Here is a 14170-nt window from a genome sequence, read left to right as displayed (position 1 = left end):
TCAGGGTGTCGGTAGTGGCGGGCCGGCTTTATGAGTACCGGCCGGCCGGCTGGCTGAGCGGGCGGGCGACGGTAGGCTGAGACACAGGTGTGGAGGGAAGGTGTTATTTCGTGTAGCCGCAGGGCAGAATGTGTTCCCACTTGGGGGGTCTTCTCCGAGAAATAGTGACCTACCCGTGACGTACTATCTACTTATTGGTTGTGTCCCAATGGCGAATCTGGTTGCTGTTAGGTTACAACACTAACGGAACTCGATGCAAATTGTAACACATCGGTACTGAGGAAAGGTTTCATGGGGCCGTCTGCTTTAGCTCTTTCTTTACAGCATTCAAATCTAATACATATCACCCATAGGACTATACTGTCCAAAATTTCCACCAAAATAATTCATCATAATTTTAACTTAAAATTTTAATATTGATGTGTTTCACATATTTTAGTATCTAGAATGGATTCATGTCAGAATGTGACCAGAATTTGGGATACGTTGGAATGTATTAGTACAGCTTTTACCTTCTTACATGATACCTTATGATGACGTGTTAATTTTAAAATATTTACACGATAAATTTGCTTTATTTCACATTTTAGCCGTGTTGCAATACAAAGCAGACAGACGTATTTAACACGTATTTTAACGTAAATAAGGAATAGCAACAAGTAATCTACTGAAGGGTTCTTGAGATCTGGCAAAAAAATTAATTATTTTTAATCTTTTATTATTCAAATAGCTTTTAATTATTTATCCAAAGTAAACAGGACTCGAAAAATGAATTTCAATATGGATTTCAAAAGTGTCAGTTGTTTGTTCTCGATCTTTGATTCATTGTTGATCTTCTTTTACATTTATCAGAGATACATATGAATTGTTGATACAAGGTAATGGCTAAAGGCATTATCCGTAGGGCGATCCGTATAACAACCTGGCCCGTATGCCACCATAGATAATATGATTTCAACAGAGCATCTATATGCCGTCAAAGATGAGACGTTATATATATGCCACGAACAATAACATGATCTCATCCATACGCCATAAATGACAATATGATCTAATTAATATATATATATATATATATATATTTGTACACCATCAATTATACTATCTCATTTATATGCCCTCAAAAATTATACAACTTAATCTGTGTACCAAAGCGATTCTATGAATATAATGTGACGTTACTGAATGGACAGCAATTTGAGGAAGTCGTTGCAGAATTAAACCGCTCTCATTGCTCGAATCACAATAAACATAACGTGTAGTGTAGCCTGTTCCTTTGTTCTCCACATAAATTTCGGAATTATGGCAAATGTTCCATCGCATAATATTTCACAGCGAATCTGCGGTTTCAGCCGAATATCTGCTGCAAGTCTTCGCCAAGAAAGTCATGAAGTTCAGCTTCTATAGCAAACTATAGCTTCTAAGCGTGAAGATTCAACAAGTTTCGCCGACACTGTCGCAACATTCACAAAGAGCTAATCTCAATTACTGGACAGAGTTTTGTGTCTCCTCCCTGACTTGACGACGTAAACAGATCCAGTCTCCGAAATGTTGTGTTCTCCAGTTTTTAGAATACCGGACGAAGGACAGGTCCGAAAACCCAATACGTCATCCTCAGAACCGTTTAGAATCTACCCAATGAAGGAGTTCTGTGGAAGCGACAAGGAACTATGTCTTCAGTAAACGAAGTCAATTTCTCAGCTCTTCAAGTAAGAGCTTATACCGCAGTACTAGTTACTGAAGTACTAACCTCGCTCAACGCAAGACAATTACAAAACAGAAACAGACAACTAAACTCCATGGTTGTAGTCCGCAAGCGACCTATACTGACTGAGCGACCGCCGCTTGTCGGCGAAGTCAGTGGACCGCCTCTCCGGTCTAATGGTCAGAGTTCCTGGCTACAGATCCAGAGGTCCGGGTTCGATTCCCGACGCTACCAGATATTCTGAGAAGTAATGGGTCTGGAACGGGGTCCACTCAGTCTTGTGAGGATAATTGAGGGGCTATTTCATGGAAATAGCGACTCCGGTCTAGAAATCCGAAATTAACGGACGTGGGGATTAGTTGTGCTGACCGCGAGACACCCTCTATCCGCTAAAGTTGGCACTATGTAAGACAGCTGGTATGCCTAAAATAAAATGTAATAACTTCGTAAAGAATGTAGTTTCTAACCTACGGCTTTATAAACAAAACCTGTAGATCGTACATCTAATATATACGAGTAATAAAATGTCTAATGTTGCTAAGTGCAAAGGTGTATCAAACGCCATAGCCAAAACATGAAATGAATAGCTTTCTCGTGTTCGCAGTCAAGTTAGCATCTTCCACTTCAGCCCAACAAATGATCAACTGTAAGAAAAGTAATTCCTGACAAGCTGGCGAATAAGACCCAAACTTTCACGTATCTCCAAAGACTGTTACCACTTTCTCAAGAGTTCGACACTGGACAGTACAAGAAACTAACTCAATCCAATTCATATCCTCTAATCTCATTTTTATAAGATACACATTTAGGTGGGTTCGAAAAACTGTAAGATTTTTTTTTAACTTGAATGCCGTCTTCCGGGATGCAGCACCGTGTAGATCTTGCGTGAATCTACGTTTCGGAGGAACGTATCGCCTCCATCTTCGGGGTAAAATATCCACGAGCGAGGAACCAGCTTGAGCAGATGGTCGGTTCACCCAAGCTCTTCACAGTGCTACATCCCAGAAGACGGCATTCTTAATAGTCACGCCGTGAAAACCTCAAATCTTACTTCGTTTATTAACTTCGTTTTTTCTGTCTGTCTATCTGTCTGTCTCTATGTCTACTCGAAACAACTAGACTCCTACTGCATTGGTCTTCTTGAGGAGTATTTCTAAAAATCTGTCTACATAATTCACTTCGGATTAAATTCTGACAAAATAAAGGAGACCTGATATGAAGAACATAAAACAGTTTCTGAGCGAAGCTGTGACCACGCCTTCTTTCACGTCACAGCGGTGCGTGAAGTAAAACAAATGTGGCGCTACCTCACACATCCACAGTACGTTCCAGCATATTGGATTCGCCAATATTTAGAATCAAAAGAGAAAATAAATAAAAAATGTACCATTCTGTGCGCATAAGACGCAGAAAATAAATTAGGACAGTTGAAAGTTAAGAGGAAAAAATATCAGAATAAAATGTCTCGCACATTACGTTAATGTATACATTTTCTGTCTTATAATATCATCCAGTCTACAGATATGCATACTAAATGATCTCTTCCTTTCGGTTTTTTGAAATAAAATGTAGTTTCTCCTCCTTCCCATGAGTGATAAATTTGAAAAAATAAGAAGCATACACCTCCATTATAACATTTTTCATCATGGCGCGGTGCACAATTAAACACAGGGATCGAGTGACTGATTGATTGACACCTAAACTGATTCTGGCCCTAACCAGCACAGTGATTCTTAGTTCCGAACCCAACGGGGCCCATGAACACACTTTACTCTGACAGCTCTTTACTTTGCCTCTTATAAACTATAATTAAAATTTCCAAACCAACAAAAAAACTCCCTGGCGAAATATACCGACCGAACGACGGCCGCATGTCGGCGAAGTTAGTGTCAACTTTAGCGGATAGAGGGTGTCGGGTGGTCAGCGTAACGAATCACCACGGCCGTTAATCTAGGTTTCCTAGACCGGAGTCGCTATTTCCTTGAAATAGCTCCTCAAGAGGCTGAGTGGACCTCGTTCCAGACGAACTGCTTCTCATAAAATCTGATAGCGCTGGGAATCGAACCCGGATCTCTAGATCTGTAGCCAGGAACTCTGAACTCTAGACCACAAAGGCGATCAAACTTCTAAACAAAGTATACTAAATTCCAAATTCTAATTCCGTTTTTACGTGTCGTGGATGAAGCATGAGGGCAGGCAGGCAGCCAAATTTCCTGTTACGTTTATTTCATACATTTCTTTCTTGGAAATAACGTAATGAAATTGTTACAAGATACAGCGAGAGAGAGGCCAGTGGTCTGTTGAGGACCTGCGTACACATTGGAATATGCGGGCGGTCGTGTGGTGCCCAAGCTGGCAAATTAGAACGCGGCCTTCATGCTGCAGCTCCTGCTCTTCCTTCTTCATCATCCAATCAAGCAAGCATTGAACTTTGTGTACAAGCCTTTGAGGGAGTAAAGCTTCCCCTCTCTACTTCTTCGTCTAGTATTTTATATATGTAAAAGCCACATCTCTATTAACTGTAGTTACAACAAGTCTCTCTCTGACTCTCTCCTTCATTTTCTCGCCAACATATGACGAAGTCGCTGAGTGAGGGAAGTCAAACCTAACGCAGAATCCTGCACTGAAGGACCTGTTTCCTACTTCGTGTACATATAGAAGGGCCAAAAAATATCTATACGAAAGATTCCACGCCATTTTCTTTGACTGTCTTGCCATTCGATAAGGTGACTCTTGCACCATCTTTTGAGAGAACATAGCACTAGACAGCGTATTTCACATTTCCGTTAAACTTTTCCGCTGTGTCCAGAGATAACCTCTAATAAAATGTGTATATATTTTTGAACCGTTCTGTACACGCGGAAGAATTTCTTTTCAGCCTATTTTCCTTGTTTCGAAAAATGAAAATAAAACTAAGGGAAATAGGCTAAAAATGATATCGTGTGATCAACATGCGGTTACTGTACCCCCCATATCAACTTTTGAATGCCTAAACCAGTCTTTATGAAACTTGGTTTCTATATCATGTCACCTGAGCCCATCTCTAGGGCGTACATCATAAATCCCTCTCACCAGTCTGTGTATCTGCATGTATATCTTCCTATCATCGTTAGACAACAAGTGAAAACGTTACCGCGGCAACGAATACACAAACAAAAATAGAAAAATTGTTGGACGCGTCGTTTTCTATGTAGTCCGTGTCGAATCAAAGGAAAGTAGATAATTGGTTATTCCCAAAACTTCTTACTGGTATATTCATTTCAGATCTAAATAAACAATACTTAGAGTAGAGAACTGTTATTCCACACACTTAATTTATTTCAGGTTAAAAAATAAAAAAAAAAAACGTAAAGATATCCCATTTAAGAGGCCGTAGAGGCCCGTAGGGTTGTGGAATGTTGAGGTTCTCACATTTTCTAGACAATTAGCTCATAAATGGCGGTGAGGTTGTCAGCCTTACGCGCCGGCTGCCCTTCACCCCAAGAATATTTCTGGTACTCATTTCTGTTAGAGGCTGAGCCGACCCCAGGGACATAGTTTGGATACAAGGATTGGTCAATTGAAATAATTCAATGACTTCATCGGGACTTGAACCCACGACCTTCCGGCTTGTAGCATAGTGCCTCAACCAACTATGCTACCGCATGCCCCAATTCATTTCGGGTTAGACAGCTCAAATTACTGAACCTCTGTATGTGCTCTTTTTACACTATAAGGAACACAAAACGATCCATGACGGTCAGGTCGAATTTGTCCCCAAGAATCGCAAAAATGCAAGGAGTTCCTTTAATTGACTTGTTCTGTAGAAAGAAGGAAGCGTGAGATGTGAACTAATAAACACATAATTAATCCCCTTTTGTGTCCAATTTCCGGTAACGGACCTTCACTACATCTAAATCCTCACCGTCGAAATATATGTATTCTAAGTTCACTCTTAATACAGACAACGTGTTTACGTAATTTTGAGACCTATCCCCATATCAGATTTTATATATATATATGTGTAAAGTTATTTAATTTATCAGTAAGATTATAATCTTAGGTTCTTTCTCTGTCAAAAGCGCACAAAATTAATCCACACATGCGAGTAAATCTGACATCACCCGAAAGCCTGAAGTTAAGACTGAAATTTGACTGGGCGTCTCATCTTATTTCACAAAGAACAGAAACCTGAAGTAGCAACTGTAGTTTTTCGAAATTCCACACCCCACAATAGTTCGGGGTACTAAGGTTTGCTACCACCTCAGAAGTTGGCACAGCCTCCAAGTTAAAGTCGCTAGCTACTGGAATTATGACATTAGGTGGCCTGCAATGTCATGATATTCATAACCAAGATTCATTAAGATCCATCAGATGGTAGAAATGTCAGTAGTGTGTAGTGTGTTTAGTAATCAAACACTAACGGATATAAACACGCGATCATACCTAGTCCATTTCTCTTTTTATAAGTAGGCAGTAAATAAGGTCGAAAGATGTGTGTAAGGACGAATACATTATTAATGCAAGTAGATTCTAGATTGTCCTCTATTATCTAAAAAAGTCCAAAAATCCAGTAAATCTGTACTATTAATACAGCTAGGTAGCCTTGCTGATGATACTTTAAGAACTACAGGCTAGAAAGAGTTTCTCATTTCAGACAGATCTGCTCAGCAGTCCGTTAGGGGCATTTGTGGCCTGCTATAACTTGTATAAAATTACGCAGTGTGTTATGCCGGCAACACTGCTTGCCAATAATACAAGTGTGTGTGCGCGCGCCACTTAAATTTCACAATGAAAACTGCGCACTTGACATTTGTTTCAACACTAATTATTATGGACACAATATTCAATGACTTTCGAGGCGTGTCTTTGTAATAGCGAGCAACCAATAAGCGTCGTCCAGTGTTGCCAAGGCAACTATACAGCGAAGTGGCAATGGCGCGGTGTGCGTTCATTGGCTACATGCTATGTCTATTGTTTCAAATGAGGCTATTAAACACAGGCATCCCTTACAGAGCGGATTCTGACCAGATACAAAGCTCTTCTATGCTGTTTCCTGTTTTCCACAAATGAAGCCATCTTTCACTCGCTATAAATTATATCATCCAGGCGAAAAGAGTGCATTAAAACATCTTTCTCTGTTTCATAGAAATAAATACATTCTAGCTGTGGTAGAAACCCTAGCTAAATTGTAATTTCAAATGTAATCNTATTGGAGCCCTGTGATTCCTCTTCTGGAATCCTAAGGGCCCTAGGTAACTGCCTTTCTGTTTATTAGTATAGCATCTGATCCTATATTATTATTATTATTATTATTTTACTGCAATTGTGCGTTCACCCGGTGGCAGTAGAACTTACACTGATACAAACAAGTAGAGTCTATAGCATAAGGGACCAATACAAAACAATACAGAAAACAAGGTACACACAGTGCAAATCCAAACATTGCACTCGAACAAGGACACTTCACATTACTTCACTTGACTCATTCAACTCCGCCTAAGGCCTCTGTACTTGCAACAGCTCTCCTAACCCTCTTTCTAAGTGTTTAGTTTACAAGGGAAAGAGTTTAGCAAGCCTGCAGGCAAACTGTTCCAATCCTTTATGGTCATATTTACAAAGAAATATTTGCCAACATCAGTTCTTTGTTTCCTACTCCTAACTTTCCAACTATGATCGTCCCTACTCAGGTAGCATGGTTTAAGCAGGCTATCCCCTATCCCTCTCCAAGCTGGTCTCCTGGTGTATGCTTATTAGAGGGCGCACAGACGGGCTATCAGTCTACGCTGTGCCAGAGTTTCCCAGCCACATTCATCCGTACGATTGGCAAATTTAGCTGCTCTTCTTTGTACCCGATTTAAAGCGCTAACCTGCCATTCTCTGTATGGGTCCCAGCATACCGAACCATATTCAAGTATCGGTCTCACTGGTGACGTATAGACTAGACGTTTCGTGTTATTACTGAACTGTTTCAGTATACGTATTATTAAATGAAGAGCCTTCCATGATTTTCTTAGTGCATAGTTTACATAACCTGCCCATCTTAGATCGCTCCGTGTGATTATTCCTAGGTACTTAAAGCTACTTACCTCCGGAATTAGTTGGTCCCCAAAATAATACGTCAGACGATCCTTCACCCTGCCTCTCGTGAAACTTACCGCTTTACTTTTATCTGGATTTATCTTCATTGCATTTACTGCTGCCCATTCCCCTAATTTATTTAGATCCGTCTGCAACTTGCCCATGTCACTATTATCCAAAATAAATAATTGATTGAATTTCATATACTTTTTACTGACACCATGCCACAAATTGTCTCCCCAGCTATGTAATTATCACCTTTCTCCAACGAAAATACACGTATAAATACAGCAACCACGCGGGCTTGTCAGATGGAAGCGACAGGAGCACCTTACAACAAAATGTTCGGACTCTGTATAGTGATAAAACGTAAAGTTGTCCCTGTGCTTAACTAATTCAGCACCACGCCATGAAGGCGTATGGGGGAGTGGATGCAGATCCATATTTTCTTTATCTCGGCACTAAGTGGAGGTGAGTGGTCAGCTTCACGCCCCTGCCGCTTTAACCCCGTGGAAATAGCCCCCGGTACCCATTGGATAGGAGGTTGGGTGGACCCCAGAACCGGTCTGGACGACGTGGAAAAGGGAAAAATGTTTACCCTACCACCCTACGGGGATTCGAACTCCGACTCCTCGGCCGTCCAGCCCGTAGCCAGCCGCTAGCATTTTTTTTAATTCGCTTAGTGGGGGATGAAGTCAAACTGGGTCCACTCGGAACGGCGGCCACTGATTGGCCTATTGTAGCCTGCCCCGTGTGATTATGATGATGGAGAATTTGGTGCAATGAAGATTGGCAGGGGAAACCGAAGTACTCGGAGAAAACTCGCCCCCGCGCCACTTTGTCCAAAACAAATCCAACTTGACCAGACCCAGGATCGCACCTGGGCCGTCGCGGTGGGAAGCCAGCGAATAACCGCTGAGCTAATGAATATTATTTATGACAACGGAAAATAACAACATGAAGGAACGATTTCAATTCGATGGTTGTAACTCGATCTGCTGAATTTGCGTGGTGGCGGTTTGGAAAGACATGCACCATTACTAGTACGATGCACTAGGACCAGTAATTTAAGAGCCTCCAATCTTATTATCCCAATGGTTAGATCTGTCTCATTTTGTTTTCTTTTTTAAGGAATTTGGGGGGGGGGGAGTTTCATCGTTTGCTTTATACGTAAGCTGTCTTTCCCTGCTTTATCCTGTGTTACTTTTCACATATTATCGAATGATGGATTGAGGATGAGTTTAACATCACCTCCGGAGATTATCAAGCAAAAACAGTCGATTACAAACCGTCTCCACATGACACAGTTTACATATCTATCATTCTGATCTTTAAATTTATTTACGTCCTCTGTTTCCTCATTCTTTCCCTTTTCTTCTTCTTACATATTATATTTGCTTTCCTTCTTAATTCTTGATATCTTTCACAGTTTGCCCTTTTTTCTCTTTGTAGCATTGTTTTTCTAGTATTGTTCTTCTCTGATATTACTTGTGCTCTCTCTCCATAGAACCGCTCTTTAGTACGTTGGCTTCTTTCTTTGTCCACTGTCTCATCTGCTACTTCCTTTAATACTGCTTCTGTCCTTATCCTATTTCCTTCTTTGTTTTCTCTTATTTTCTCTTCTATTTCCCTCTGATAGTCTTGTTTTATTTCCTTGTTTTCTTTGCACATCCCACTTCTTAGCTTAACTCCCTCCATATTTGTATACTAGAAATTCTGTCTTGGTAGGTAGGTTCGTTACATATCCAAGTCAAAATACTACCAGTACACCCAGAATAGACACGATATACTGAACCAAAGCACATGTCGCTAGTTCCATATATAACTTACAGCTTACAAATATTACCGTTCGGCAGTTGGTTCCTATTTTTTTTTTCTGTGGCTCTACAGCCCCAATGGGCCTAGGCCTACCTCCATGAAAATCTCCGTTCACTTCAGTTTGTCTAGATCTTACACATTCGGTAGGACTCCTTGGGAGGGTGATCAGCTCGTCGCAAGGCCTCTACCTGTAGACAAACACAGAAAAACGCACACACACAAACTAAACATCCATGTCCTTAGTGGGATTCGAACCCACGATCCCGGCTTCCGAGAGAGTGAAGACAGTGCATGCCTTAGACCGCTCGGCTACCGTGACCGGCAGTTGGTTCCTATGGTGACTTGAAATTGCTTAATGACAATGGAAAATCTCATCCGTACAAACTTTTATATGGGAGCACGAACAACTCGGTCGCTATAGCGGTAAGAGTGAGTTTCCCTTATTCGCAACGTCTAGACCGGCTCTGGGGTCCGCATAGCCTTCCTTATGAGTATAATATGTACCTGGGACTAGTTGCCTGGGACAAATCGGCTGAGACAACTCACCTTCATCTAGAGCCGAGATTAAGGATGGAGGAGCTACACCTCAACTCCCCCATACTTCTCCATGACTTGGTGGTTAAGTAATTAAGGTCGGGGATAAATTTACCTTTATCTCTTTTATATACAGAGACCTACGTAGAAGGGTTTCATGGTGTATAGGATGGAAGTTCGTTTTAAACAACTGGCCTATGTTCTAGGCTTGTTCTCAATCAATTTCTTCTTCTTCGTCTTCTTTCTTAGACGTGTCTACCTTTATGTGGGTCGCCTAGCAACAAAGTCTCTCCTACTTCCTTTGAATTCCCTTTCAATATTTTTCCTTATAAAATGTTTAATTCTCAGCTTTTGTTGTGATAAGAGTGTTAACATTTGGGGTGGCAGGGAGGAAGGAGAGAAGGCTTATTACGAGAGAAGCTAATAAGGAGGTTGGCCGATGAAGAGGGAGGTAATTAAGTACATGCGTTCGTGTGTCGTCATCAGAAGGCACGGCAGACATGTTGTAGAGATATCTAACTAATATTTAGAAAATGAGGCAGTGTTAAAATATTTCGGAACAGTAATAAACAAACAAAATTACGTTTATGAAAAAGTTAAATGCACAGTAAGTTACGGAATAATTTGTTAACATTCAATACAAAATCTTTACATTCCCGTCCATTACATAAAAGGAAGTTATTGAAACACACGCATGCGCATGAGAGATCTGAGTTTATCACAGCTGTAAGTGCAAAGAGAGCTGTCTTCTAGAAAAGACGCCATGTAGTCTGTTAGAAATTTACAGACATTTCGGAGGAACTTATTGTCTCCGTCTTCCTGATCTAAGAATATGTCTATTAAGAAAGCAGCCAACAGAGTGCTCTAGTCAGCATAGCGCCACATCCCAGATAATTGGAATTTATCCTTTAAAATTCAGGCCTGTATAATTTTGCCTGCTGTTTGTAAGAATATGAAATATAGCCATTCAACCCCAAAAGAAGAAAACAAATTCAAGGCGACTGAGGAAAAAATGCTGTTTGGCGGGATATGTAGCATGCGTATAGGAAATTATAGGAAATCCGTGGCCTGTAGTCCGTAAGCGAACTATACCGACCGAGAGACCGCCGTTTGTCGGCAAAGTTAATGTCAACATTTTGCGGATATAAGGAGTCACGCGGTCAGAGCAACGGATCCCCACGGCCCTTAATCTCGGTTTTCTAGACCGGAGTCGCTATTTCCTCGAAAGAGCTTCTCAATTATCCCCACGAGGCTGAGTGAACCCCGTTCCAGACCCACTACTTCTCATAAAATCTGGTAGCGCCGGGAATCGAACCCGGGATCTGTAGGCAGGAACTCTGACCACTAGACCACAGTGGCGGTTATAGGAAATTATAAATGTATGTAAAACTTCAGTCGCGGACATGACAGGAGCTACGTTACTATGTGGATATCCAGGCACAGAATTCAGAATAATTTCAATTGATATTTAAAATATCACGTGAGGATATTGACTGAATGTATCTGGACGTGGATAGGGGCAAGTGGCAGGCTTTTGTGAACACGGTAATGATCTCCTGGATTTTATAAGGAGAATTTTTTAAGCCGCTGAGCGACTATTAACAACAACGCCGTGGCTCGAGTCCGCAAGCGAACTATACCGACCGAGCGACCGCTGCTTGGCGGCGAAGTTAGTCACAACTTTAGCGGATAGAGGGTACCGCGTGGTCAGTGCAACGGATCCCTACGGCCATTAATCTCGGTTTTCTAGACTGGATAAGCAACTATCAGTTCTCAGTAAATTATTCTCTTCCCCAACCAACGCCATTCATGTCTTTGACATCCCGGACACAACCAGCCGATCGCCTCAGCGTACAGTTTTTGTGCGTTGGCCTAATTGGATCATCGATTAAATTTGCATTATAGCCTATGTACAGCACAGTACAGTGGCATTAGGGGCAGTGAGATTCTGCAGTATAAAAACTTTAATTGCCTTCCTGCCCTCAGTCTCTCTCTTTCTCTCTCTGCATGAACTTTCGTGTTCTTCTCTTCTTTGAGTTTTCTTTTAAAGCATCCGGTACTTCGTGTTGTTTATTTTTGTTGTTCCTTGTTTTATTTCTCGTTAAAAAGCCCTGTGCACTCGCGGTATTTTATATTATTTACTTGTCTTTTATTATAACAATTTTTAAACAAAAACAGACCGAAGTTCTTGTAAATGCTTCGCGCTCCGCTCCTATTTGACATGAAAGATGAGCCCTAAAAACTTGAGTCGTACTTGAGATGGATGTTCTTAAAGCTTTGAAGGATGCGCCACTTTTATAATATCCACAAACTTGTTACAGAAGAAAATGTTTGATATTCCGGACAGTACAGTGGCTGCAAACAAATTTCCCTAGCAATTATGACAATCACAGCAGGAACTAGGGGAGGACTACCGCTGGAACTTGTTATCAAATGTTCCTTCGTATATGACTGAAACTATACTGGGTCCTACAGCAACACCTTTAGGCTGAATATCCTGTAGCGCTTAATGTCAGCCGATTCTTTTGAGAAATTAATCTCAATAAAAATTCAATTCAAACCCATAAATTTAAAACTAATCGTGTTACGTATGCAAAGTTAATTCTTCCTTTAAAAAACCTTCAAGTTCTAACCCTCGTAAACGTGGTCTTGCAACTACTCGTAACTGGTAGACTAACTTGTTACTCATAAAGATGTGTATATAGATTTATAAACGATAATTTCTCGAATGAACTTATAATGCCAAAATTTCTTCAAACATTTTAGTTTATAGGACCTGTGGTATGTTTCAGAAAGTATGTATTAAAAATTACATAATTTACGGATATATTTCTGCGCAAAATAGCACTAAACCTTAGTGCCACTAGGTAATTTGTCATAATATAACCTAACAGTCGCCATGTTTGTATTTCTAAAAATAATAATAATATCTTAAAATATATTTATTATTTACCTCTATATCAATGTCACATTTGTCGCCATCAAAAGAAACTTAATTATGAATTTCTCACTCTACTGCTTTAAACTTCAAAACGATTACCTCAAAGAAGTTTTCGTATTTATTAAAATGTATTAAAAATTACAATGCTGGAGTGATACGTAGTGGCAAGATTATGCAATTTCAAAACTCAAATTCATTGATTGTTGCTGCGGAAATCCACGCAAATCTCGGCTAGCACAGTCGGTGTCTGGTAGAGATTCGAATGGGGCAACTTTCAAATACAAGTCCGAAACGTCACAGCTTGCTACAACTGTTATGTTCCCTATAACATAAAGCCTCTCCTGTGATATTGCATGTATCTGGCAGGATATACTGCCACTTTTCTGTGGTTCCGTGACTCATATTAACGGGTTCTGGTTGGTAAGACTGGATTTATTGCCATCTTCCATTACAACGACTCCTAATTAAAACCAATTACAACAGCTCGCGGTCAATGATTGTCTAAGACCCGATCCATTCCTTGCTGGACTACTAATGTCCTTTCTTCTGCTGTAACTTTACTTGGTTCTGAATTACGGATCGGTCACTTACAATTCACTAAGAACGAATGACGAACGAAGCATCACTTACGACTGAACTGAACTCTCGAATCAATACGTGGTCCCCTTTTATAACTTCGAGGCGAATCAAATATAGATCACCATCTCAAACAGTTCCTCTGTTATTCTCTGTTTAGTCATTGTTGAGAAACGAGTGTCAATTCCGTGGCAACGCTCCAATCTCTATAAACGTATTCGTTGCCTCGGGTAAGCGCTTTAGCTAGCCGTTGTCTAACAATGGATTATTCAGTCTTTCAGGCCTCATGTCACAATACTATTGCGTGACAGCAGTTCTCCGGCCCTAATCCTTGAGTTTATTTATTTATTTATGATTTATTTACCGACACTTTCAACACCTTAATATATAACAGCGTCAACTGATTGGATGACAGTGTATAGTGAACTGGTAAGGAAGTGGAAGGAAACGGCATGGCCTTATTTAAGTTGCAACCCTGACACATACTGAGGAAAACTAGGACAATCTTCAGTCGAGACAGTCGATGTCCCAGCAAA

The 14170-nt window shown here is 40.6% G+C and overlaps 1 protein-coding gene across 1 annotated transcript in view; it reads left to right on the top strand.

Annotated features, from left to right (window-relative positions):
* The window catches only part of LOC111863308 (flocculation protein FLO11-like), a 208396-nt gene that overhangs the window by 184502 nt on the left and 9724 nt on the right, over positions 1-14170 (top strand). The gene's annotated exons all lie outside the window — the stretch shown is intronic.

This window comes from Cryptotermes secundus, unplaced genomic scaffold, assembly GCF_002891405.2.
Source record: "Cryptotermes secundus unplaced genomic scaffold, Csec_1.0 scaffold105, whole genome shotgun sequence".
NCBI lineage: Eukaryota > Metazoa > Arthropoda > Insecta > Blattodea > Kalotermitidae > Cryptotermes > Cryptotermes secundus.
This window is presented reverse-complemented; position numbering and strand designations above follow the sequence as displayed.